General features: G+C 48.2%; 1 protein-coding gene and 1 non-coding gene across 2 annotated transcripts in view; both read right to left on the bottom strand.

Annotated features, from left to right (window-relative positions):
- The window catches only part of P2RY6 (pyrimidinergic receptor P2Y6), a 105,653-nt gene extending 81,390 nt beyond the window's left edge, over positions 1-24,263 (bottom strand). The window contains exon 1 of the mRNA XM_050930854.1: positions 24,216-24,263. The gene's annotated coding sequence lies outside the window, so the exon portion shown is untranslated. The remainder of the gene's footprint in view (positions 1-24,215) is intronic.
- On the bottom strand, positions 22,951-23,054 carry LOC127043421 (U6 spliceosomal RNA). Its single transcript, XR_007772266.1, has one exon. It is a non-coding gene; the product is annotated as a U6 spliceosomal RNA (small nuclear RNA).
- Positions 24,264-26,163: the final 1,900 nt, after the last annotated feature.

Genomic DNA, 26,163 nt, shown 5'->3' with positions numbered 1-26,163 from the left:
TAACAACCAGTTAACCGCTGAGGACTCAGCCAATTGCTAGTTCACCATTTAGCAGTAAGGCATCCCCTGGGAAATATCCCACCCTCTGACTTCATTACCTCAACCAAGCTTCACGATCATCATCGCTGTGTACATAGTCATTTGTCTGGTGAAAAAGACTTCCCTGGAACCTAACACCCCCAATTTACATTAATTCTTATGGGGAAATTGGATTCGCTTAACATCGTTTCGCTGAAAGTCGCATCTTTCAGGAACATAACTACAGCATTAAGTGAGGAGTTACTGTAACAGACCAGACCTACAAAGGAGGTTGTGAAGGACGAAGATTTATCCCTTGATTATTCCACCTCATTTCCCAGTTTGTGAGCCCACCACCACCACCTTCCTCCCTCATTTTCACTCAATGTAACGACGACGTCTCAGGCTTCCTAGCCGCTCACCCCTTTCCTTGAACTGCCTGTAACCGTCATCAATTCCCTTCCCACCCCACCTCCAAATCCCCGCATTCCTGTAAAGTTTACTGCAAAGCCAGACACAAACCTGATTAGACAAGTCAACAGGATGCTGGTGGGCCGGCGGGGAGGGACTCTTCCCCTGCCTGGAAAGTTAGAGGATGGGGAAGGGAATTCTCTGCTACTGAGTAAAGGCAGATTGGGAAACAACCTCTCTTCTGCCTGGAAGTGTCTTCTCCTGGCCAGTCCCCAGGTGGAGGGGGCTCCTACTGACAGCAGGCTCTGGGGAAATGGCCTCTCCTTGCCCTGTAGATAGTTTCCTGACAGGCTGAGTTAACAAGTCAGGAGTACACGGGTCTGTTTAGATTGGGAGAGAGAAATGAGCACAGCAGGAAGGCAAAAAAAAAAAAAAAAGCAGCGCACAATGGGCCTGGCCCTCCTTTCGCTCACGGCGCTGTAAGCCTGGAGTCACCGCACTCAAGTCAGTGGCTTGATAACGATGGGAAGCCCGGGGGCAGGGGGAAGACGGGGATCAGGCCCTGTACATACCTCCCCGCCCACATCCCTCACATGCTCTCAAGTGATGGCTTAGTTCTGCAGAAGAGCAAAAATGGCACAGATTTACAATTGCAGAACCTGTGGGTTTCCTCAGCTGGAGATTTTCATGTGCTGGGTCACGAGTGGAATGAGACAGTATCTCTGAGCTAGGCCCACGGACCCTTAACTTCCCGCAGAGATGGTTATTGGACGAGTAATGGCCATCGGACAATGAGCATTTGCTGCAGTGGCATGTGTGTTAGTGTTATTGTTTGTGTTGCAGTGGCATCTAGCAGTCCCACTCGTGGACCAGGGTCTCACTGAACCAGGCTCTGAACAAACACCACAGTCCCTGCCCCAAAGACCTTATACCGCAGAGAACTCTGAGTCACTTAGCCGAGCACCTGTTTGACTCCCCCCGTTTCCGTAGGGACGGATAAAAGCTTTGTGGCTGCTACGTTGAATTTTCAATGAAAACAGAAAATACCACTTGTGTTTTCTTACTAAATTCAGTGGAAACAAACCTCTCTTCCAGAGTAGCTTCTAATTCTCCAACCTCCTGGGACTATTAGTTAGAAACGTAGTAATCACCGTTAACATGTAATAATAATGAATACTTCGCTCTCAACTTGAGATCCCAAAGAGCTCTGCAAATAGTCATTAGATGCAGCAAACCTCACTGTATGGCAGCTAAGCATCACCATCGCCACTTCGAAAATTGGGAAATGGAGGCACACAGACGTGGCTTGCCTGAGACCACACAGCAAGTCGGTATCACAGCCAGGAAGAGAACCCAGGGGTCCCCTGCTGTAAGCCCTGATCTCTGCTGCTGTCTCAGTTAAGCCTTTCCCAAACCCTTCGAAAGCCAGATCCTCTGCTGATATAAATCAAAGTAGTTTCATTCACTTCACTGGAGTGACACTGATTTACACCAGCGGAGGATGTGGCCCTGTGTATTGAAATGAAGAAACAAAACATGATCTCAACCCTAAGAGTCCCTGACATGCAGAACTTCCACTGACTTCTGCAGGAGTCCCTGCTGCAGAGAGCTTTGCAAGCTGTCAGTAGGTTTGTCAAGTAAAGGTTTTGCAGTAAAAAAGTGCTTAACTTTTAACTGGATTAAGCTGCTTAACACAGTCTGCTACATGCCCTCGCTGGCACCGTCCCTCCACGGGGCCACAGCAGTGCCAGTTATTCACCTAGCTATGCAGCCCTGTAAAAATGCCACCCTCTTTCGCTCCTCTTGGTATCCCGCCCTGCCCACTCGCTACTGGAATTGGGCACGGAGACCTTGCTGCTGTTTACTGCTGGACGCTGCCCAGTGCCATTCACACAGCAGATGCCCACTGTAATTTTTCCCAGCAAAGTTGTTCTTTCTTTCCAGTCTGAATAGCTCAGTGTGAGCGGCTGAGTGGAATCATTGTGCCCAGCAAACAGGAGCTAACATCTCATTGTGTTTGGGATCAGCATCAGACACAGTTTAAGGCCAGATTGGATCCCCAATGCTGTCTCTGTTTTCATCCCCACTGCCTCTGATCCACCCCTAATGTCCCTTATTTCTCCTGCCTCAGTGGGTGTGATTTTCAGAGGGACTGTACACCTGAAGCTCCCACTGACTTCAGCAGGAATTCTCCTGAGTGCTCAACACTTCTGAAAATCAGGCCTAGTTTCTGTTCCCACAGTGACCCTGTCCCTGAAACGCCCTCCTCCAAAGCTCTTGTAAGCTGAAATCCCTCCAAAACATTCAATAGGGACACGTCGCCCACCAGAAGTTAATAATAAATCTAACTTATCTGAACCATCACATGGTCCAGTCTTCTGAGGAAACCGTGCAGGCCTGATCATTGTAACCCTTGTCCCATCCTGTGTTTGTTAATGACCCTCACTTACGTCCAAACTGAGGCTGCAAGATGGCCAGGACGCAGACCATGTCCTTCTTGGTTTCCACTGAGATGCCTGCTTCACTTTTGGAAAGCCAGAAAAATCACTCCTGTAAATCATCTACATGGAACCTCGATATTCATGCCTAGCATCACAGTGTCCAGATTCTACATCTGAATAACACCGAGAGGTTTCAGCTCAGGCCGCAGATCCCAACACACCTCACATCTTGGCTGTAGCAGGGGTGCACCCTAATAGACATTATACGCGATGATGCTGTCATACAAAGAGTATCCCCTCTTTAGAGGCCACTGAAAAGAAGAGAATTCTGCCACAGGCTCCTGGAGGACTTTGGGCAAGTCACTTAATCTCTCTGGGCCAAAGTGCTCCATCTATAAAGTGGGCCTCATTGATGTGTGTATTAAGAAAGTGAACACAGGCCACACTCAGTGATCTGGGCCCTACTGTTGCTCTCCCTCTGGACTCTCAAAAGACAGACCCTACCCCAAAGAGTTTACAATCCAACTATAATAAGATGAGACAACTGGTGGATACAGACAGGTGGGGTGAGTCCAAGGTAACAGCACGATGATTACGATACATCTATACCACCCTCATCATATCATTTCAATATTTCTTCAATGACTCGGATAAAGGAAAGGAGAACATGCTTATGAAATTTGCCACACAAGCAGAGAGACAGGTTGCAAGCACTCAGGAGGACAGGATTAGAATTCAAAATGACTTTGACAAATTAGACCGAAATCAGCAAGATGAAAGCCAATAAGCATAAATGCAAAGCACAGCCCTGAGGAAGGGAAAAAACCATCAAACGCACAACTACAAAATGGGGAATAACTGGCTAGGTGGTAGCACTGCAGAAAAGGATCGGGGGTTATAGTGGATCACAAATTGAATACGAGACAATGTGATGCAATTGTGAATAAGGCTAACATCATTTTCAGGCATATTAACAGGAGTGTCATTTGTAAGACATGGCAGGAAATTATTCCCTCTCTACTCGGCACTGGTAAGGACTCGGCTGAAGTAATGTGTCCAATTCTGGGTGCCCCATTTTAGGAAAGATGAGGGTAAATTGGAGAAAGTCGAAAGAAAAGCAACAAAAATGATAAAAGGTTTAGAAAACCTGACCAATGAGGAGAGGTTAAAAAAAAAACTGGGCATGTTTAGCCTTGAGAAAGTAGACTGAGGGGGACCTGAAAAGAGTCATCAAATCTGTTATGGGCTCTTAGAAAGAGGATGGGGTCAATTGTTCTCCATGTCCACTGACAGTAGGAGAAGTAGTAATGGGCTTAATCTGCAGCAAGGGGAATTTAAGTTAAATATTAGAAAAAACTTTATAACTATAAGGGTAGTTAAGGTCTGGACTAGGCTTCCAAGGGAATCCCCTTGGAATCCCCATGTAGAATCCCCATCGCTGGAGGTTTTTAAGAACAGGTTGGAGAACATCTGTCTGGGATGCTCTATGTGTCCTGCCTCAGCATAGGGGGCTGGACTTGGTGACCTTTCAAGGTCCCTTCCAGCCCTATGATTCTATGATCAGCATGATAAGCAGCAGTCACACCCTGCCAGCTCTGCAATCACTTTGGGCTGATCTGCAAGCACCACGGCACAGGCAAGTTTGGGGGGGGAGATTTCGCTTTCCCAAGAGCTCCTCCTCTGTCACCCCTCCTGTTTTCTTTTCCCTTTGTCCCTAATTGCTTTACTGTTCACAGCTTGGCAGTTGAAGGAGAAATGACATAACCACAAAAGATCAACTTTTCAACACCCAAAGGGGAATGTTTATTTTATGCAGGGATCAGTTGCTCCTTTATGGCCATTAAGAAGCCCCTTTTATCTCCAAAGATCTTTACAAACACCAGCGAGTAATCCAGCTTCACACCACCACATCTCAGGGAGGAGAGCATCACTATGCCCGTTTGACACATTGTAGAACAGACATTGGAAATCAATGAAACTTCTCAAAGGTTCAGATTATCCACATCTCCCGTTAATGTCAGTGGGAACTGGGAGCAGTCAGCACCTCTGGAAAACCAGGCTATATGTGATTTGCCCAAAGCAACACATTTCACAAAGGGGATCAGAGGTCAATTGTGATGGAGGAGAAGGGAGAAAAACAAAACCCCCCACATTTTCATCAACATTTTTCAAGGGGGCAAACCCAGGATTTCCCAACCAGCTCTACCTATTGGCCAAACTCCCCCACAGGTAGCAGCTACCTAAGGTACTTACAGTGTCTCCATTGTCATAGTATCTGAGCTCCTCACACTTGTCAGTGTATTTATTCTCTCGACACTCCTGTGAGGTAGGGCAGCGCTATCGCCCCCAGAGTACAGATGGGGAACTGGGGTACAGAGGGACTTACACACCCACAGCTGGCCCATGGCAGCTGACTCGGGCTAAGGAGCTGTTGAACTGTGGTGTAGATATTGAGAGAGACCCTCCCGCTTGCAAGGTCCTAGAGCCTGGGCTCCAGCCCGATTCCAATGTCTACATGGCAGTTAAACAGCCGCTGAGCCCTTGCCACGTGAGCCTGAGTCAGCTGGCACAGGACAGCCACAGATGTCTAACTGCAGAGTAGACATACACTAAGTGACTTGCCCAACGTCACACAAGAAACTGTGGCAGAGTAAGGGACTCAACTAAATTCTCCTCAATCCTATGCTGGTGCCTCAACCGCTGGACCGGCCTTCCTTTCTAGGGCCTACTGAGCCTGGAAGAGAGGCTTCTGTTCTCCCAACCCCGAGCCACCCCACTTTGCTCTATCCTGTTTGCATGGGCTGTGCGCAGGGGCTGACATTCGGCTGTATATGCGTAAGCTACACGGGCAAATAGTTCCAGGCCCCCAAATGGGGTGGGATTGTGGCAGAATCAGGAAACTGACGCGGACAGAATGCAGAAGACATCTCCTTTGTGTACCTTTTCTAGTGGTGCAGAAATCGCTCCACAAATATTACCGAGCAACTCTTCCCAGCAGTGCATTGCCTTGTGCTCACCACGGACATTGTTTTACCGCTATGTACAGAACAGTCAGACCCTGGAGAGACAAGGCGGGAGAGGGAATATCTTTGATGGGACCACTTTCTGTGGGTGAAAGGGACCCACTTTTACGCTACCTCGACCCACAGAAATCGGTCCCACGAAAGTTATTACCTCATCCACACTGTCTCACTCAGAACACAGCTAGAACAACACTGTCTGACCGTGGGCAGTCTGTCTTCCTTTGCTGACAGAGAGATGCATGAATAGGGAATGCACATTCTCTCACTGCAGCAGCTGCCTTCTTTGTGCATCTGACAGCACTTAAATCTGTGGTAAGCAAACCCTTTAATGCAGATGCATTCAATTGCCTTTTCCAGAAGCTCCCACCAGGTACTCAGGGGAAGGGGTCTGATTTCTGTGGTGTGTGGACACTTGTCCAAGAGAAACTGTTCCAAGATCTGTCTATTCAGCTCACATAGGACACAGAACAATTGTCAGATGGTAACTTCTTGCAGTCAATACTTCCTGATCCTGCGGAAACATCTGCAAGCATGGACCCTCAGTGCCAAGAACAGTCCCATTGGCTTTGCAAAACTGAGGGCTTGTCCTGGACTGAAGCTGTTGATTTAAATGGGGAGGAGAATCCTAACCTGCTGCCATTCCCCAGAGCAATCCTGTTGCTCAGCTTCTGCTGCCTTGATTACATGGGGACTGTGCCATTAAACCAGTCAAACTGGTTGAATGTCTATGTTACAGGAGAGGTGGGAAAATAACCCTGAAAGAGAGACACACAAGCACAAAGTACTGGAAATTCCCAATCCGTTCTGAGAGGTAAGTTCAGGTTGATTCTCAAAAAGTGGTTTCAATTTTACAGTTCTGCAGGGTGTGCTCTGTACTTATGCTGACGGCAGCAGAATCACACCAGAGGTGCGAGTTTACCTGGGCAAGTAAGTTACCCGCAAACTGGGATACGGTACTTTGGAGTCCGAGGCCATTTTTTTAGCTAGTTGTCTCCCCTCCTCTCAAAAAAAAAAAATCTGCTTGTGTTTTGTTTTGTTTTTAAATATTACATGTTCAGGTTTTGTCTTCCTTGTTTTTTTCCTGGATAGTTCTATGGATGACTAGAGAACTAGGAGGTTTATGACAAGTTCTAAGGAAGTGAAACCTGAACATCTGAGAAGCGAAGGGATACTTTAGTCAGCCTGTTTCAATGCCTTTGTTACTTTGCTTAACCTCCATTTTTACTCCAACACTTGGCCCCATAAGGAGAGCACGTCTCTGTTAAAAATTCAGCCACTAGCTTTGCTGCTACACCTAAGGCCCGAGAAAGTTCCACATAGATCTCCACTCTCCCAATCATAGGCCTGATCTACACTACGCGTTTATACCAAATTTACCAGAGTTAAACCGATTTAACTCTGCACTTGTTCACACAACGAAGCCCTTTACATAGATATAAAGGGCTCTTAAAATTTCTGTACTCCTCCCCGACAAGGGGAGTAGCACTGAAATCAGTATTGCCATGTCGGATTAGGGTTAGTGTGGCCGCAATTCGACGGTATTGGCCTCCAGTGGTATCCCACAGTGCACCATTGTGACCACTCTGGAAAGCCATCTGAACTCGGATGCACTGGCCAGGTAGACAGGAAAAGCCCCGCGAACTTTTGAATTTCAGTTCCTGTTTGGCTAGCGTGGAGAGCTCACCAGCACAGGTGACCATGCAGAGCTCATCAGCATGGGTAACAATGCAGTCTCCTGAGAATCAAAACAGAGCTCCAGCATGGACCACACGGGAGGTACTGGATCTGATCGGTGTATGGGGAGAGGATTCCATGCTAACAGAACTCCGTTCCAAAAGACGAAATGAAAAAACATTCGAAAAAATTTCCAAGGCCATGATGCAGAGAGGCCACACCAGGGACTCAGTGCAGTGCAGAGTGAAAGTTAAGGAGCTCAGACAAGCCTCCCAGAAAACCAAAGAAGAAAACGGAAGGTCCGGGGCAGGGCCGAAAACATGCCGCTTCTACGCTGAGCTGCATGCAATTCTAGGGGGGTCCGCCACCACTACTCCACCCCTGCCTGTGGATTCCGAGGTGGGGATGGTAATCTCAGCCATGGCTGAGGATTCTGTGAACGGGGAAGATGAGGAGGAGGAAGAGGAGGACAAGCTTGCAGAGAGCACACAGCACTCCGTTCTCCCCAACAGACAGGAGCTTTTTCTCACTCTGAGGGAATTACCCTCCCAGCCCTCCCAAGCCACTATCCCAGATAATGAAACCATGGAAGGGACCTCTGGTGAGTGTACCTTTGTAAATACAAAACATGGTTTAAAAGCAAGCGTTTTTTAATGATTAATTTGCCCTGAGGACTTGGGATGCATTCACGGCCAGTACAGTTACTGGAAAAGTCTGTTAACATGTCTGGGGATGGAGCGGAAATCCTCCAAGGACATCTCCATGAAGCTCTCCTGGAGGCACTCCAAAAGCCTTTGCAGAAGGTTTCTAGGCAGGGCAGCCTTATTCCGTCCTCCATGGTAGGACACTTGACCACACCATGCATGTAGCAAGTAATCTGGTATCACTGCATGACAAAGCCTAGCTGCATATGGTCCCGGTGTTTGCTGGCATTGAAGCAACATCCGTTCTTTATCTCACTGTGTTATCCTCAGGAGAGTGATCTCGTTCATGGTAAGCTGGTTGAAATTTCAGAATTTAATTAAGGGGACAGAGATTGCCATTCCTACTGGACTGTTTGCCTGTTGCTTAAAAGAAATCCTTCCTTGCAGGTAGCCAAGCAGGGGGAAGGGGGGCAGGTGATTGGCACTGAGCTTTTTCACATTTGGTTAGCAGGGATCTTCCCTGCTACCAGCCACGCGGTTGGAGGGGGGGGGGGGGAGGGAGGTGTTTAGCAGTGATCTTCCATGATACCAGCCACCCGGTGGGAGGAGGGGTAAAGCGATCATCCCAGAGAATTGGATGGGGGGGTGGTTTCTGCTGCTGCATGTTAACAGGAAAGAAGCAGCACTGAACGGGCTTTGCTTGCTATTTGGTAAAGGAGGGCGCTGGACATATGAAGGCTGCAGAAGACAATGGCTTACTATGGCCGCATGCAAGCCGAATTCTGCTGCCCGGATCAGCATCTGTGAGATGTCTAACACCAGAGCTGCAGGCACTCAATATTAAGATGCAAAATGTGACCTTGTAGTGAAATCACATGTGCTATGTAATGTGAATAGTGTTGTTCACCGTGAAAGAGTATAACCATTGTGCTGTAAAACGTATCTTTTTTAATACTTCTCTCCCTTTTTTACCTCCCTCATGCAGCTGCAAATTTTTCAAGCCTCCCTACTCCATCCCGAAGGCTATCTCAGATAAGGCGGAGGAAAAAGAAGACGTCAGACGAAATGTTCTCGGAAATCATGGAAGAGACCTGCAATGAAAAAGAGCTCATTTGAAAGAGTGGAAGGACGTGGTATCAAATTATAGGAAAGATGCCAGTGAACGTGAGGACAGGAGGGACGCTCGAGACGAGAGGTGGTGGCAGGAAGATCAGAGGTGTAGGCAGGAAGATGAGCGGTGGCGGGATGCAACGCTGGGGTTGCTGCGTGATCAAACTGACATGCTCCGGCGTCTGGTGGAGCTTCAGGAACAGCAGCAGGGTCACAGAGTGCCACTGCAGCCCCTGTGTAACCACCCTCACCACTCACCATGTTCCACATCTGAGAGCAGCTGGAGCATCAGCCAGGCATCCCCGGGAGTCTGGTCCCCAATCAAGACGAGGGTCTTCACGATTGGGTTCCCCATCAGGAGATTGGAGACGGATGGGATGGGAGCAGAGCCCAAGAGAGCGAGAGGACCGTGAGAGAAAGCAAGAGCCCGAGGAAAAGCTGCATGAGAAGCAGCAGCAGCGTGGACTGGTGATGGTGGAGCAGAGAGACATAGGGGGCTGCCCAGGGGTCAGTGGGGAAACACCGGGTTCTGCACCCCCACTTTGCAGTCAGACGTGACTCTCAGCCAGCCAGTAAAACAGAGGTTTATTCGATGACAGGAACAGGGTTTAAAACAGAGCTTGTAGATACAGCGAACCGGACCCCTCGGCTGGGTCCATTTTGGGGGGCAGTGAGCCAGACCCCCAGGTCTGCCCTCCACCCTTGACCCCAGCCAGCTCCAGACTGACCACCACTCCCAGCCCCTCCTCTCTCCTCAGCCCCTTTCCCGGGCCAGGAGGTCACCTGATCCCTTTGTCTCCAACACCTTCAGCTGGCACCTTTGCAGAGGAGGGGCCCAGGCCATCAGTTGCTAGGAGACAGAGTGTCAGGCATTTAGGTGCACTGGCCCTTTGCTCTGCCAGATACTTAAGAACTGCCATGGGGACACTGAGGCACCAACACAGTATTCAGAGAAAACATTAAGAACATTCCCAGTTCGTCACAGTAAGAACGCGTGAGGGGAGGCTCTGTGCACCCGCCCTCTCCAGTCCCGCGGACAGCCCAACCAAAAGGCTGTCATTACTTTGAAATTTTTTTAGTGGCCTTTTCCTTCCCTCCTATCCTCCTTCCAAACCACACTCGGGCTACCTTGTCAGTTCTCTCCCTCTTTTTATAATGAATTAATAAAGAATACATGATTTTTAAACGATAGTGACTTTATTTCCTTAAGCAAGCTGTAATCGAAGGAGGAGAGTGGGTTGTTTACAGGGAATGAGTCAATCAAGGGGGGGGTTCGTCAAGGGGAAACAAACATAGTCACACCGTACCCTAGCCCGTGATGAAACTCGTTTTCAAAGCTTCTCTGATGCACACCGCTTCCTGGTGTGCTCTTCTAATTGCCCTGGTGTCTGGCTGCGCGTAATCAGCGGCCAGGTGATTTGCCTCAGCCTCCCACCCCGCCATAAAGGTCTCCCCCTTACTCTCACAGAGATTGTGGAGCACACAGTAAGCAGCAATAACAAAGGGGACATTGGTTTGACTGAAGTCTGATAGAGCCAGTAATGTGCGCCAGCGCGCCTTTAAACGGCCAAGTGCACATTCTACCACCATTCTGCACTTGCTCAGCCTGTAGTTGAACAGCTCCTGACTACTGTCCAGGCTGCCTGTGTATGGCTTCATGAGCCATGGCATCAAGGGGTAGGCTGGGTCCCCCAGGATAACTACAGGTATTTCAACATCCCCAACTGTTATTTTCTGGTCTGGGAAGTAATTCCCTTGCTGCAGCCGTTTAAACAGACTAATTGTCATGGTATCTTTCCCCAGTCTGAACCTTAGAGTCCAAAAAATTGGGGTACCAGCATGAACTTCTCTAAGCTTAATTACCAGCTTAGATCTGATAAGCTGCCACCAGTCAGGACTTGGAGTGCCTGATAAACTCTGGTCTCCCCAAACCCTTCCCTGGGGACCCCAAGACCCAAATTCCTTGAGTCTCACAACAAAGGGGAATAAACCATTTTCCTTCTCCCCTCCTTTCTTCATCCCAGATCTTTCCCGCCCTGGGTACACCAGGAGATCACCGTGCTGCAAACTACTTGAATCACAACATAAAGAAATCAGGTTTCTCCTCCCCCTTCTCCCCGCCCTCCCAGGCTTTTTCCTCCCTGGGTTATCCTGGAGAGATAGACAGATTCAAGCTCCGTGAATCTAAAACACAGAGGAAATTCACCTTTCCTCCCCCACTACTCCTTCTCCCCACCAATTCCCCAGTGAGTACAGACTCAGTTCCTTTGCCTTAACAAGGGGAAAAAATTAATCAGGTCTCAAAGAGAAAAACGTTTAAAAAAAGAAAAGAGAATAAAGAAAATCACTGTAAATTCAAGATGGAATATTACAGGGTCTTTCAGCTTATAGAAACTGGAGAAAAAGCCTCCTCCAGCAGAAATACAATTTAAAATACTTCCAGCCAAATACACATTAAAACTCTACCAGCCAGATACACATTTGCAAATAAAGAAAACCAATTAAAAAGACTAAACCGCCTTTCTATTTGCACTTACTAGTTGAATAGAAAATTAGAGCCTGTTGTACGTCCGGTCACTCAGATCCCAGAGAGAACACAGACAAAGAACAAAGAACACACACACAAGCTTCCCTCCACCCAGAGTTGAAAGTATCTTGTCTCCTGATTGGTCCTCTGGTCAGGTGTTGTTTGTTAATCCTTTACAGGTGAAAGAGACATTAACCCTTAGCTATCTGTTTATGACACTAGTGTTCCTGAAGATGCGAGCGTCATGAACCCTTCCTGGCCATCCCATGTGGATGTTGGTGAAACGTCCCTTGTGATCCACCAGTGCTTGCAGCACCATTGAAAAATACCCTTTGCGGTTTACGTACTGGGTGCCCTGGTGCCAAGATAGGGATATGAATTCCATCTATCGCCCCACCACAGTTAGGGAATCTCATTGCAGCAAAGCCATCCACTATGACCTGCACATTTCCCAGAGCTTACGTAGCAGCAGCTTAATGATTGCTTTGGCTACTTGCATCACAGCAGCCCCCACAGTAGATTTTCCCACTCCAAACTGATTCCCGACTGACCGGTAGCTGTCTGGCGTTGCAAGCTTCCAGAGGGCTATTGCCACTCACTTCTCAACTGTGAGGGCTGCTCTCACCTTGGTATTATGGCGTTTCAGGGCAGGGGAAAGCAAGTCACAAAGTTCCATGAAAGTGCCCTTACGCATGCGAAAGTTTCGCAGCCACTGGGAATCGTCCCAAACCTGCAAAACTTTGCAGTCCCACCAGTCTGTGCTTGTTTCCTGGGCCCAAAATCGGCGTTCAATGGCTAGAACCTGCCTCATTACCAGCAGGATCTCCAAAGCGCAGGGGCCCGCGGTTTGAGAGAATTCTGTGTTCATGTCCTCATCACTCTCGTCGCCGCGCTGCCAGAGCCGCCTCCTCCTCGCCTGGTTTTGCAGTTCCTGGTTCAGCACAGACTGCACAATAATGCGCAAGGTGTTTACAACATCCATGATTGGTATAATCTCGTAATGTAGACATATCCATAGAATCACAGAATATCCTGGTTCGAAGGGACTTAGGAGGTCATTTAGTCCAACCCCCTGCTCAAAGCAGGACCAATCCCCAACTAAATCATCCCAATTAGAGCTTTGCCAAGCTTGACCTTAAAAACCTCTAAGGAAGGAGATTCTACCACCTCTCCCTGGTAACCCATTCCAGTGCTTCACCACCCTCCTACTGAAATAGTGTTTCCTAATATCCAACCTATAGCTCCCCCACTGCAACTTGAGACCATTACTCCTTGTTCTGTCATCAGGTACCACTGACAACAGTCTAGATCCATCCTCTTTGGAACCCCCTTCCAAGTAGTTGAAAGCAGATATCAAATCCCCCCTCATTCTTCTCTTCTGCAGACTAAACAATCCAAATTCCCTCAGCCTCTCCTCATAAATCATGAGCTCCAGCCCCCTAATCATTTCTGTTGCCCTCCACTGGACTCTTCCCAATTTTTCCACATCCTTCTTGTAGTGTGGGGCCCCAAACTGGACACAGTACTCGAGATGAGGCCTCATCAATGTTGAATAGAGGGGAATTATCACATCCCTCGATATGCTGGCAATGCTCCTACTTATACAGCCCAAAATGCCATTAGCCTTCTTGGCAACAAGGGTGCACTGTTAACTCATATCCAGCTTCTTGTCCACTGTAACCCCTCGGTCCTTTTCTGCAGAACTGCTTCCTAGACACTTGGTCCCTAGTCTGTAGCAGTGAATGGGATTCTTCCGTCCTAAGTGCAGGACTCTGCACTTGTCCTTGTTGAACCTTGTCAGATTTCTTTTGGCCCAGTCATCTAATTTATCTAGGTCCCTCTGTATTCTATCCCTACCTAGGGTGACCAGATGTCCCGATTTTATAGGAACAGTCCCAATTTTTGGGTCTTTTTCTTATATAGGCTCCTATTACCCCCCATCTGCTGTCCCAGTTTTTCATATTTGCTGTCTGGTCACCCTATCCCTACCCTCCAGCATATCTACCACTCCTCCCAGTTTAGTGTCATCTGCAAACTTGCTGAGAGTGCAGTTCACGCCATCCTCCAGATCATTAGTGAAGATATTGAACAAAATCGGCCCCAGGGCTGACCGTTGGGGCACTCCACTTGATACTGGCTGCCAACTAGACATGGAGCCATTGATCACTATCCGTTGAGCCCGACGATCTAGCCAGCTTTCTATCCACCTTATAGTCCATCCATCTAGCCCATACTTCAACTTGCTGACAAGAATACTGTTGCACTATATAGGATTTTATAAAAATATGCTAATGAGTGAATATAATGTAACTGGAATATGCTTCATGCAAAAAGGTCTCTTGTAAGGTATCATTACAAAGCTTGTAATCTACTGAGTGTGATCATCCTATTTCTATAAATGTATCACTCTTGTATCTAAAACTAGAAATATGAAATATAACTCTGAGGGCCTACAGCAATTATGCAAAGTGTGGGCAATTACTGGTGGCTTGGAATCTTGATGGCTCCCATCAAACAGGACAATTGACTGTGGATGGCTCTGTTTGCTGGCAAGCCTTCCCTGTGAGTCAGGCTGGGAGGAATGAAGGCTTGGGGTCTTACAGTGACATGTGATCATGTCACCTGAACTGGAATCCATCGTTAACCTGGTGCTTTTCCAGTGAGGAGGGGTGGGAACCCAGAGAGACAAAGGATTTCCACCTTATGCAAAAGATATATAAATGGGTGGAACAGAACAAAGGGGAGAGCCATCATGAGGAATCCCCTAGCAACCATCTGAGCTGGAACAAGGGCTGTACCAGGGGAAAGGACTGTGCCCAGACTAGGAAGGTGTCCAGTCTGTGAAAGAAACGTATTAAGATCTCACCCTCAGAGATGTTTCATCTGTATTCAGTTTCTTACTGTATTAGACTTGCATGTTCTACTTTATTTTGCTTGGTAATTCACTTTGTTCTGTCTGTTACTACTTGAAACCACTACAATCCTACTTTCTGTATTTAATAAAATCACTTTTTACTTATTAATTAACCCAGAGTATGTATTCATACTTGGGGTGGGGGCAAAGTGCATATCTCTCTATCAATCTTATAGAGGGTGAACAATTTATGAGTTTACTCTGTATAAGCTTTATACAGAGTAAAATGGATTTAGGTTTAGACCCCATTGGGAGTCAGGCACCTGAGTGCAAAAGACAAAAACACTTCTGTTAGCTGCTTTCAGTTAAGCCTACGGCTGTTAGGGGACGTGGTTCAGACCTGGGTCTGGGTTTGCAGCAGGCTAGCAGGTCTGGCTCAAACCAGGCAGGGCACTGAAGTCCCAAGCTGAAGGGGTAGGAAAGCAGAGGCAGAAGTAGTCTTGGCACATCAGGTGGCAGCTCCTAAGGGGGCTTCTGTGATTCAACCTTTCACAATCATATCAAAAGCTTTGTTAAAGTCAAAGAATAACATGTCCACTGCTTTCCCCTCGTCCACAGACCCAGTTATCTCTCATAGAAGGCAATTATGTTAGTCAGGCAAGACTTGCCCTTGGTGAATCCGTGCTGACTGTTCCTGATCACTTTCCTTTCCCTTAAGTGCTTCAAAATTGATTCCTTGAGGACCTGCTCCATGATTTTTCCAGGGACTGAGGTGAGGCTGACCGGCCTGTAGTTCCCCAGCTCCTCCTTCTTCCCTTCTTTCAAGATGGGAACTACATTAGCCATTTTCCAGTCATCCGGGATCTCCCCTGATCGCCATGAGTTTTCAAAGATAATGGCCAATGGCTCTGCAATCACATCCGCCAACTCCTTTAGCAGTGCATCCGGCCCCATGGCCTTGTGCTCGTCTAGCTTTCTAAATAGTCCTGAATCACTTCTTTCTCCACAGAGGGCTAGTCACCAAGGAGACCTCCAGTGGATATCATAGAATATTAGGGCTGGAAGGGACCTCAGGAGGTCATCTAGTCCAACCTCCTGCTCAAAGCAGGACCAATCCCCAGACAGATTTTTGCCCCAGATCCCTAAGTGGCCCCCTCAAGGATTGAACTCACAACCCTGGGTTTAGCAGGCCAATGCTTAAATTGAAGATAAAACTCAATATTCCTGATATTTATAAGGAAAATAAAATGATATAAAAAAATCAAGCAGAAAAGGAAGGATGGTCCAGCGGGTAGGGTACTAGACTGGGACAGCAAGACCTTAGTTCAATTCCCTGCTCTACCATAGGCTTCCTATGTGACTCAGGCAAGTCACAATCTCTCTGGGCCACAACTCCCCATCTGTATGGGGTTGCCAGGATAAACACATTAAGAGATTGTGAGGTGCTCCAACACTTCGGTAACGTAAAGTACCTTAGACAGAAAAATAAGCTTCTTCTATTAATAAAGTCAAGACTTCCTTATATAATCAAAAGAAGCAGAAAATGAGAACCCAATTTTATTTTCCTTTCCTGGTCACCTTTAAATGAAGGTTGACAAAACCCTACAATACTCAGGTTAATTGAAATTTACAACAAACTGGATCTAACTGTATTTGGAAGGCATTGTAACCCAGGTGTTCGGGCCAGACCCACTGGGGTGAACTACACACACAGTCTTGCACATTACTATTTTCTAGAACTCATCCACCACCTTAGACTTGGTATTAGATTTAAAAAATTAAGAATTATATTGCCCTCCCTCAGCCTCCACCCTCAACCCAGCTGTACAAATAGGATTTTACTGGAAAACAGATTCTGATGCACCTAAATTTGGCATTTCCAGTACGATACAGCCTCTAAAGTTTGTATTGTTCTTTGAATGTGGGAGAAGATACATTTCCTTGCTGGCTTAGTTGACAATAGCCAACCACTATTTATAAATCTCCTCTAGCACTAAGGGCTCCTGACTCAAGTTTAGTATCTTTGTTTTGACTGTATTGGACGAACAACTGCATCGGGAGACAGTATTGCTCAGTGGACAGAGCACTCAAGCACCACTCAAGAGATCTGGGTTCTATTCCTGACTCTGCTACTGACCTGCTGGGTGAGCTTGGTTAAATCACTTGCTGAAGCTTCTTCATTGCAGGTTTTCAAAAGGCTAGACAGCTACCAGATTTGCATGGCTTAGACACAACAAATTCTGAATCTTGGCAGGGGGTTAGACTACATGACCCTTGTGGTCTCTTCTAATCCTATGGTTCTATGAGTCTATCACTCTGTGCCTCAGTTTCCCCATTGGTAAAACAATAGTGACCTTCTTTTTAAAGAGCTTTGAGAGCTACCGATGCATCATGCTACGTAAGAGCTAGATATTGTTATTAGATAAACCTGCACTTGGACAATAGGAAGTTAATAAGAGGATCCCCCTTTCCTTTTTTGTATTCTCCCTGTAGCCATTCTTTGTCGTCTGTGGCTCAACCCATGCCATTTCCACCCCTCTCCAGTAAGTAATTCCAGGAAATAATGCATGTAAAATTGCAGTGAGTTCCTGGGAGAACAGAGGTCAAGGGCTCACCAATGAAGTAGATACTCTGCCGTCAGAATGCATCTCTGTGAGATGTCAAGCTGCTGGGAGTGGCTCTCATTCTGCCGTGATGCCAGTGCGTCTGTCAAGACGCAGGGCACAAACCCCAAACTAGCTGTGAATTCTAAACTTAGATTTCACCAGCCAAGTATCAAGTGTGAACTCCTCGAACACAACAACAGCCTGAACATGGAGTCACAGACAGTCCCCTTGGGTACTCCAGTACATCTTAGAGACTAACAAATGTATTTGGGCATAAGCATTGGTGGGCTAAAACCCACTTCATCAGATGCATGGAGTGAAAAATACAGTAAATAATAGAAATTACAGCACATGAAAAGATGGGAGTTGCCTTACCAAGGTGGGGGTCAGTGCTAACAAGGCCAATTCAATTAAGGTGGAAGTGGCCTATTCTCAACAGTTGACAGGAAGGTGTGAGTATCAGCAGAAGGAAAATTACTTTTTGTGGTGACCCATCCACTCCCAGTCTTTATTCAGGCCTAATTTGATGGTGTCCAGTTTGCAAATTAATTCCAGTGCTGCAGTTTCTCGCTGAAATCTGTTTTTGAAGGTTTTTTGTTGAAGAATTGCCACTTTTAAGTCTGTTATTGAGTGTTCAGGGAGACTGAAGTGTTCTCCTACTGGTTTCTGAATGTTACAATTCTTCATGTCTGATTTGTGTCCATTTATTATTTTGCGTAGAGACTGTCCGGTTTGGCCAATGTACATGGCAGAGGGGCATTGCTGGCACATGTCATATATCACATTGGTAGATGTGCAGGTGAACGAGCCCCTGATGGTGTGGCTGATGTGATTAGGCCCTATGATGGTGTCCCTCATTGTTTTTGCTGATACAGACTCACACGGCTACGACTCTGAAACCAGTACATCTTGTCACCTAGGTAAGCTTGCCTTTGTGATACCTGGTCCCTTACACCAAAAATCACAATAATATTCAGGTTACTTCCAGTCACTTTATCTCTGGTCACTTACACCTTAGATCCTACACCAAAGACAAGACTTGTAGCCAATCCAATTATAAACTAACTAAAGATTAACTAAGAAAAAGAAATGAGTTATTTATAAGGTTAAAGCAGTTAAACAGACACACGCAAATGAGTTCAGTAATGGGTTTCAAAAGGTAGCTATATGTCCCCTAGGGCTAACCCAGGCTAAGCAGCTGGGGAGCTATTGCTTATGCTTAGAAATCTTGCTCTCTCAAAGTCCAAGCAGCACAGAGATAGTTTTTTCTTGTCAGGGATTTTTATTCCCTTCCCCCAGAGTTCAAGCCAATGGGACGAGTCCTCATGCACATTTCCTCTTCATGGGGAGAGTAATTAACAAAATCTTTTGTTCTTTGTTTCACCACAGCTTGTTGAGTTTCAGTGGGCCTTCTTGGTGGGCAGGACCTCACACCATCTGTAGCAAGCCAGCATTTTACATTCATTAATGCTTCTTTCCTGTTTGAGTTACACAGTTACAGAGGTTTACAACGCAAACACTCAATACAACCTTACAATGCCAGGTACAGCTGTTATGACATTAATACATGGAGCAATTTACAAGCATTTCATAAAGTCTAAACACTAGACAGGTTCTCATGAACTTAACATCTGTTTTAACAACGCTAACAGAAGGTCTGATCCAGAGAGAGACCATCTCCCAGCTTGGCCCTGACCACTCCCAACAGGCCCCATGCAGCAGGGCAGTTCTCCAAAAGACTTGGGACTGACGGAGAATGGTGCTGTTTGTGTGGGGTGAGGGGAGTGGAAGAAGAGAAGGTCTGTCACCCCCCGGCTTCCCCAGAGCAAAGAAACAAGGAGGAAAATGACAGGACTCTATGACTTTACCTGGCTTATGCATTCACTTGTCTAGGTATCTCAGGGCTTGATCCTGCAAGATGCTGAGCAGCGACAACTCTTGTTAATTTTCAGGCCCAATCCTGAGCTCATGGAAGCCAATGGCAAACACCCATTGACTTCAATAATGCAGGACCAGCAGCCTTAGAGGGAGCTGAAGGCACTTCGCAACAGAAAGTGCTCTGGACTTTGCGGGATTAGGCCCTAAGCTACTGTCTAACTGCAGGACTGCTGGATTTTTAAAGTCAATAGACAGTGTAAAAGCTCGTGTGCCCATAATCACTGGTCAGGTTGGGATTTGCATGTATCACTGGAGCACCCACGGGCCCATCATCAACCAGGTCAGGGGCCAATCGTGCTTAGCGCTGTACAGAATTTATCTTAAAGGGAGCAGGATTCAAGTCATCCTGGTGAAGCAGCCCCACTGCCCTACATCCACTGAACAGGAAAGACCCAAGACAAGTTTACTGGAGTCTGCAAGCTCCTGTGCATGGCCGACTTTTGCTCTTGCACAGAGCCACTGACTTCAGTGGGGCTCTGTGGGAATGCCAGCGTCTGCCCAGGCACGTGAGCTTGCAGGATCAGGACCTCTGTCAGCGGTTTGGTTTTCAGGTTGATCTACCCCTTGGCATTCCACAGTGCCAGGCCCTGGAAAACCAGCAGTGTTCATTTTGAAACAGGACCTTCCCATAAGCAAGGAGCACTGACCAGATTCCATTCATAAACTGTCTAGCAAACAGGGCACTGGACTAGGACAGAAGAGCCCTAGGTTCTATTTCTGCCTCTGCCACCAGCCTGCAGGCTGACCTAGGACAAGTCACTTCATTTTCCCGTGCCTCAGTTTCCCCATTTGTATAATGGAGATAATGATACTGAGCTCCTGTGTGAAGTGCCATAGAAGAGCTAGGTATTATTGCATTAATATTTCCAAATATGGGTCTAAACAGCAGAAAAAAATTATAAAATTGACAATCACCATCTGGATCTTACTGACTTCTACGAACATCACTGTTGTCTAGCTTGCAGACTCACCCTAGGTGGCTAACAACTGTAGCAGCTAATTCTTTCCATACATCTCTTTACATAATTATAGCTGGTTTCTTACAGTACCAGCACCCAATTCTGCATTTCTTGCTTAGATACAACTCAAAGCTTCTGTTTGTCTAAGGGGCACAGGATCCGGCCCTTAGCTTCCCTCTGCCTTTATCAATTAACAAGAAACAACAGTTGGCCAATGCACAGTGTTTTATCATTCAATCCCTAACTGTAAAGGTAGCTAAGCAATGTAACAAATTATCTAGGGAGATTGTGGAATCTCTGTTGTGGGAGGTTAGACAAACCCCTATTAGCGATGGTCTAGATAATACTTAGTCCTGCCACAGGCGGGGGACTGGACCAGATGACTTATTTTTGTGATGCATTCCCTGGGAAATGCAGTCACTTGAAGTACAATCCCATCATGGTTTACACTCTGAGGGGCAAATATTGGTCCCCACCCCAGCATATACTGTGGCCATGGTGCACCCTGACCCAGTATGCTCCTAAAGACCACATGCGTAGCAGTCTTCTAAACACGTTGCCCTCCTCCCCAACACCTCCTCACAGCGACCCTACAAATTGCCCCTCACCTCAGTTTCCCGTTTGAGGCACCAGTAACTGCATGGAAGCAAGTTCTCAAGTCCATCAACACGACTGTTAACCAAGCACAATGCAGCCATCCCACTGCATGGGCCATATCACCCCACTGCAAGTAGTCTCTGAAATCATGGCTTCAGTCTCTCCTCCTGGCATCTTCCGCCGTAACTGGATTTGTTATCAGTCCTCCTTCTAGCAGGAGCGGCAGAAGCACCCTAAACATGGGGGCACCACAGGCGCCCAAAACTGTGACTCCTTCCCCCGAAGACTCCGCTCACCACTCACTCCTCTCTGCCCCCTCACTCCCTTGCCCTTACATCTGGTTAAAAAGTGGTGGGGCCATGGCCCCCTGGCCCGTCCTGCTCCAACGCCTCTGCTCTAGGACGTAATCCTACCCTTCCCAAGGGGACAGCCACCGCCTCTCTGCTGGGAGCATCCTCTCTTGTTCCTGGGGGTCCAGCTCTCCAGCAAGGAGACAGCAGCAGGTAACTCCCCACTCCTCATCCGCTCCCCGTCCCTCCAGTCCTCTCAGGCCCTCGGCTACAGCTCTCTAGCTCAGAGCCAGCTGGCATCTCCCTCTGCTTCTGGTGCAGCTGCTGCTGCCTTCAGCCCTCTCCAGCCCTGGCTTTCTGGATTGGGGACAGGAGCCAGCAAACCCCTCTTGCTCCTCTCCTGCATTCCCCCAGTCTCTGTAGCGTCGCAGCGCAGCGCAGCGCAGCTCCCTGCCTGAGCCATCGCTAACACTCTAGGTCTTCTCACAGTTTCCTTATAGCCCCCCAGGTTCTGCCCCGCCCGCTTAATTGGCGCAAACAGGGAGCACCTGGACCTAACAGGCGCTGAGCCCAGTTTCATAGAATAGGCCAGCCCCCTTGTTCCAGGGGTGCTGGAACGTTGTGCCTTGGCTCCAAACCCCCTACACGCCGTTCCACACCTCTCTCCAGCGTGCAGGAGGAAAGCAGATGGATCCATGAGTGCTGGGCAGATTTTCAAAGGAGCTCAGCACTCAGCTGCTCCCACCTGCCTCATGCTATTCCAGGGGTTCTCAAACTGGGGGTTGGGACCCCTCAGGAGCCTACCAGGTTATTACATGGGGGGTCGCGAGCTGCCAGCCTCCACCCCAAACCCTGCTTTGCCTCCAGCATTACATATATTAAAAAGTGTTTCTAATGTATAAGGGGGGGGTCACACTCAAGAGGCTTGCTGTGTGAAAGGGGCCACCAGTACAAAAGTCTGAGAACCCCTGCGCTGTTCAGTCCTGCCTACATCAGGGAAGGGGTATGCAGAAGTCACTGTGGACTACTGCAGCTAAGATACCTGTGAGTACAGAGCGGGATTCCCCTCACCCCTATCCCAACAGAGGTCACAATGCACAGGCCAGTTACTCAATCTGAGCTCTGCATAGAGCCCTGAGCAAATTCAAAATTTGTATCTGCATCCAATCCGTGATCCGCAAACATGGTCCGCGGATTTGCAGGGCTCTTAGCTCTGCAGCTAGAACTGCAACCATTACATTTTATCCACATTTGCAATAATGAAATTAAGGGCAATAACTTCATGTTTTCCAGCAGTTACAAGACACTGACTAGTCCGATCTTTCCTTAAGGACACAGATGCTTGTCAAGCCAACCTAACTTTTCTGGACAGGTCCCCAGCAGTGAATTGCCTGTAGCAGAGAAGCCCCCATCCTGATAGCAATGTAACACTGATCCAAACAACTTGAGTGCCTGCCAAACTCTGACCAGGCCTTCACACACACAAAGGGCGTCAACAAATTCACGATCGGTTTGAGAAAGCGAGAGAGTAAAATCACAGAAAGAGCCCATCAGTAAATTCCATTTCAAAAGGACTGTTAGTAAAAATAGTCTGATAGGAAAATGCTTCCAACTTAATAGATGGATTCCAGCAACATCTTATAATAATAACAACAGCAACATATGGAGATATACCTATCTCACAGAACTGGAAGAGACCTTAAAAGGTCATGGAGTCCAGTCCCCTGCCTTCACTAGAAGGACCAAGTACTGTCCCTGACAGTTTTCCCCTCCAATCCCTAACTGGCCCCCTCAGGGACTAAACTCACAACCCCGGGTTTAGCAGGCCAATACTCAAACCACAGAGATATCCCTCCCTGAAAATATGGAAAGCTTCACGAATTTGCATGTCACCCTTGCACAGGGGCCATGCTAATCTCTGTATCCTTCCAATTTTAGTATATGTGCTGCCGAAGCAAGCAATCTTAAGTGCAGATATTGAAGATAAACAGACAATTAATATTTTAAAAGCACTTTGAAAAGTGCTACGTAAGAGGCAAGCATTGTTAACAAACACTCGTGTACGTGATCTTAAGGTATGAAGCTGATCAGGATCCTGAAGACAGGTAGATTCTTGTAAATATTTGTTCCCATTCATTGAATGGGCCAGTCAGGGGGGTAAAACACAAGGGAGGGAGGAGAGCTACTTTAGCGAAAGGAATACGTTGGCACAAGAAACAATGGGTCTGAACCTGGCCATGAGCATATTTAGATGAGAAATTAGATAAGAAATTCTAACAGCCTGAGGAACGAGTACCTGCAACAGGCTCCCACTAGGAGCAGTGGGGCAAACAACCAAACTGATTTTAAGATGGAGTCTGATCAATTTATGAGCGAGATTACATGACGGGGCTGCCTGCGAGGGTCAGCACTGGACTTGTGACCCAGGAGGTCCCTTCCAGCCCTATGCTCTTACAAACAGCAACACTAAATAGCTACCCTCAGAAGAGCTCCCCCACTGGATGGGCAAAGAGGAAAGGAAACCCAGCCAACTGCATAAGAGAAAAAGCAGGGAAACCCGGTAACACACTGATGCGTATGAACCACAAATGAAGGTTAGCTGAATAAAACAGGACTTAGAAATTGTTCATTTTTCTCATTCTATTTGAATGCGAGTAACACAGATCAACACAAAACACTCCTACTGCCACCAACCCCTTCAAGTTCAGGACAGAGGCAAATAATATTAACAGTAGAGCCTGCAAAAGCTTATGTGGTTATTACTTTGTGTTATTTGTATGACCATAATACCTAGGCCAGGTATCCACCATGACCCCTCTGTGCCAGGTGCTGTCTTCTAAGCATATGCAACGGTGCAAACCCAGAACACAAAGACAGTTGCCCAAGCGTGCAATAACTTTGAGCACGCGAGTGGCACGACTCAGCTGCTTAAAGTTAAACCCCACGCACCAATCTTTGCGGGATGCGAGTGAGGCTGGTGATTTAATGCTGCCATCGCCTGGAGCAGCCCCAAACCCCACGCTGGAGCCTGCCCGCCCGCGCGTGAACCCTCCCACCCCAGCAGGTCCCCCGGAAAGCCCAGCTCCCCGGGGAGAGGAGGAAGGAGGGGGCTGGGGCACTCACCGGCTGCTCCGTGCTCTGGCTCGGGGGCCCCGCCTGCGGAGCGGGAGCCTGGGCAGGCGCTGGGAAGGGCCGGGGACCCCGCACTGGCGCGGAGATCGCTCTGCCCGGCCGCTCCGCGCGGCGCCTGCCCGGCTCTCAGCGGCAGCCGCCTCCTCCGCTCGCCTGCCCCGGCCCCGCTGCCCCGACCCCACCCCCTTGGGGCGCTGCCAGGCGGCTCCTTCCCTCGCACACCCGCACCCACCTGGGCGGGGAGCGCGGGGCTCGCTCTCGTGGCAGCAGGTCTAGGAGGGGAGCCGCAAAGGAGAGGAAGTGGCGGTGCACCTGCAACGCAGCTGGGGTTTGGGGGGTAGTTGTGAGAAAGCACCTGCAACGCAGCTGGGTTGGGAAGTGCAGGGGGTAGTTGTGACAATGCACCTGCAACGCAGCTGGGGTTTGGGGGGGTGGTAGTTGTGACAATGTACCTGCAACGCAGCTGGGGTTTGGGGGGGTGGTAGTTGTGACAATGTACCTGCAAAGCAGCTGGGGGGAGGGAGCAGGGGGTAGGTGTGACAATGCACCTGCAGAGCAGCTGGGTTGAGGGCTGCAGGGGGGTAGGTGTGAAAATGCACCTGCAAAGCAGCTGGGTTGGGAAGTGCAGGGGGTAGGTGTGACAATGCACCTGCAAAGCAGCTGGGTTGGGGGGGTGCCGGGGGTAGGTGTGAAAATGCACCTGCAAAGCAGCTGGGGAGACGGTGCAGGCGGTAGTTGTGACAATGCACCTGCAACGCAGCTGGATTTTGGGGGGTAGTTGTGACAATGCACCTGCAGAGCAGCTGCGGATGGTGGGGTGCAGGGGGTAGTTGTGATGATGCACCTGCAAAGCAGCTGAGTTGGGAGGTGCAGGGGGTAGTTGTGACAATGCACCTGCAAAGCAGCTGGGTTGGGAGGTGCAGGGGAGTAGGTGTGACAATGCACCTGCAACGCAGCTGGGTTGGGGGGTGCAGGGGGTCGGTGTGACAATCCATCTGGAAAACATCTGGATTTTACCAGTAAGGGGGGGAGGGTGATGCATCTATGAAACAGCTGGAGTTTACTGGTAATTGGTGACAGGGAGCAGCGCTTCTACAAACCAACTGCATTGTACCAGGAAGGGGTGGGAAGAAGCAGTTCATTTGGAAAACAGCTGGATTTTACCAGGGGAAAGGGAGAGGAGGGGAGCGACCACTGCATTACAGATTTATTCAATGTTTGTGTTTTATCAAATGCACCATTAAATCTGCAATAACTAAATGCCCCCTAAGGCACAATAATTAATAAAGGCACAAGGCAGTAAATGCACAATTAAATCATAGGATGACAGCAATGGGAAAGACCAATCTTTCCTGCTGGCTGGTCCCTAGAGTTGGGTTTTACACATCTCCAGGGATGGTGTTTCTAACCAGTTCCCTTGGGAAACTATTCCATACCTCCATCTGTCGGGACGTTCTTCCTGAGAGCCTGGCTTCCATCCCCCAAGAGGCTTCCATGCAGCTCATCTCTCTCACACGGGGCTGGAGGATATACAGACTATGTACCCACTATTTATTTTCCAAGATGAGTGGACACTCAGCCTTTGGCAAGCCTGGGCACAGATTGTAATTGCCGGGAGGCTGACGGACTGGGAGCCAGCTGTCCTTTGTGACTCAGTTGTGCAATGCCTGGAGGGGGGCACACACATACGTGCAAGCGGTGACGGGAGGTAAACAGGCTAGCGTGAGACAACATAGTCAACCAAGGATCATGCGAGTGAATCACAGCTGGGAAGAGATGCATTACCGGGCTGCAATAACTGGGTGAAATGCTATGCCTGGCTGCAATAACTGGGTGAAGTGCTATGCAGAAGAATAGATTAGATGACCACAATGGTCTCTTCTGGGCCTTGATATCTGTGACCGTTAGCAGCCATATGTACAGGTGACATGGGCAGCAT

This window comes from Gopherus flavomarginatus, chromosome 1 (genome assembly GCF_025201925.1).
Source record: "Gopherus flavomarginatus isolate rGopFla2 chromosome 1, rGopFla2.mat.asm, whole genome shotgun sequence".
NCBI lineage: Eukaryota > Metazoa > Chordata > Testudines > Testudinidae > Gopherus > Gopherus flavomarginatus.
This window is presented reverse-complemented; position numbering and strand designations above follow the sequence as displayed.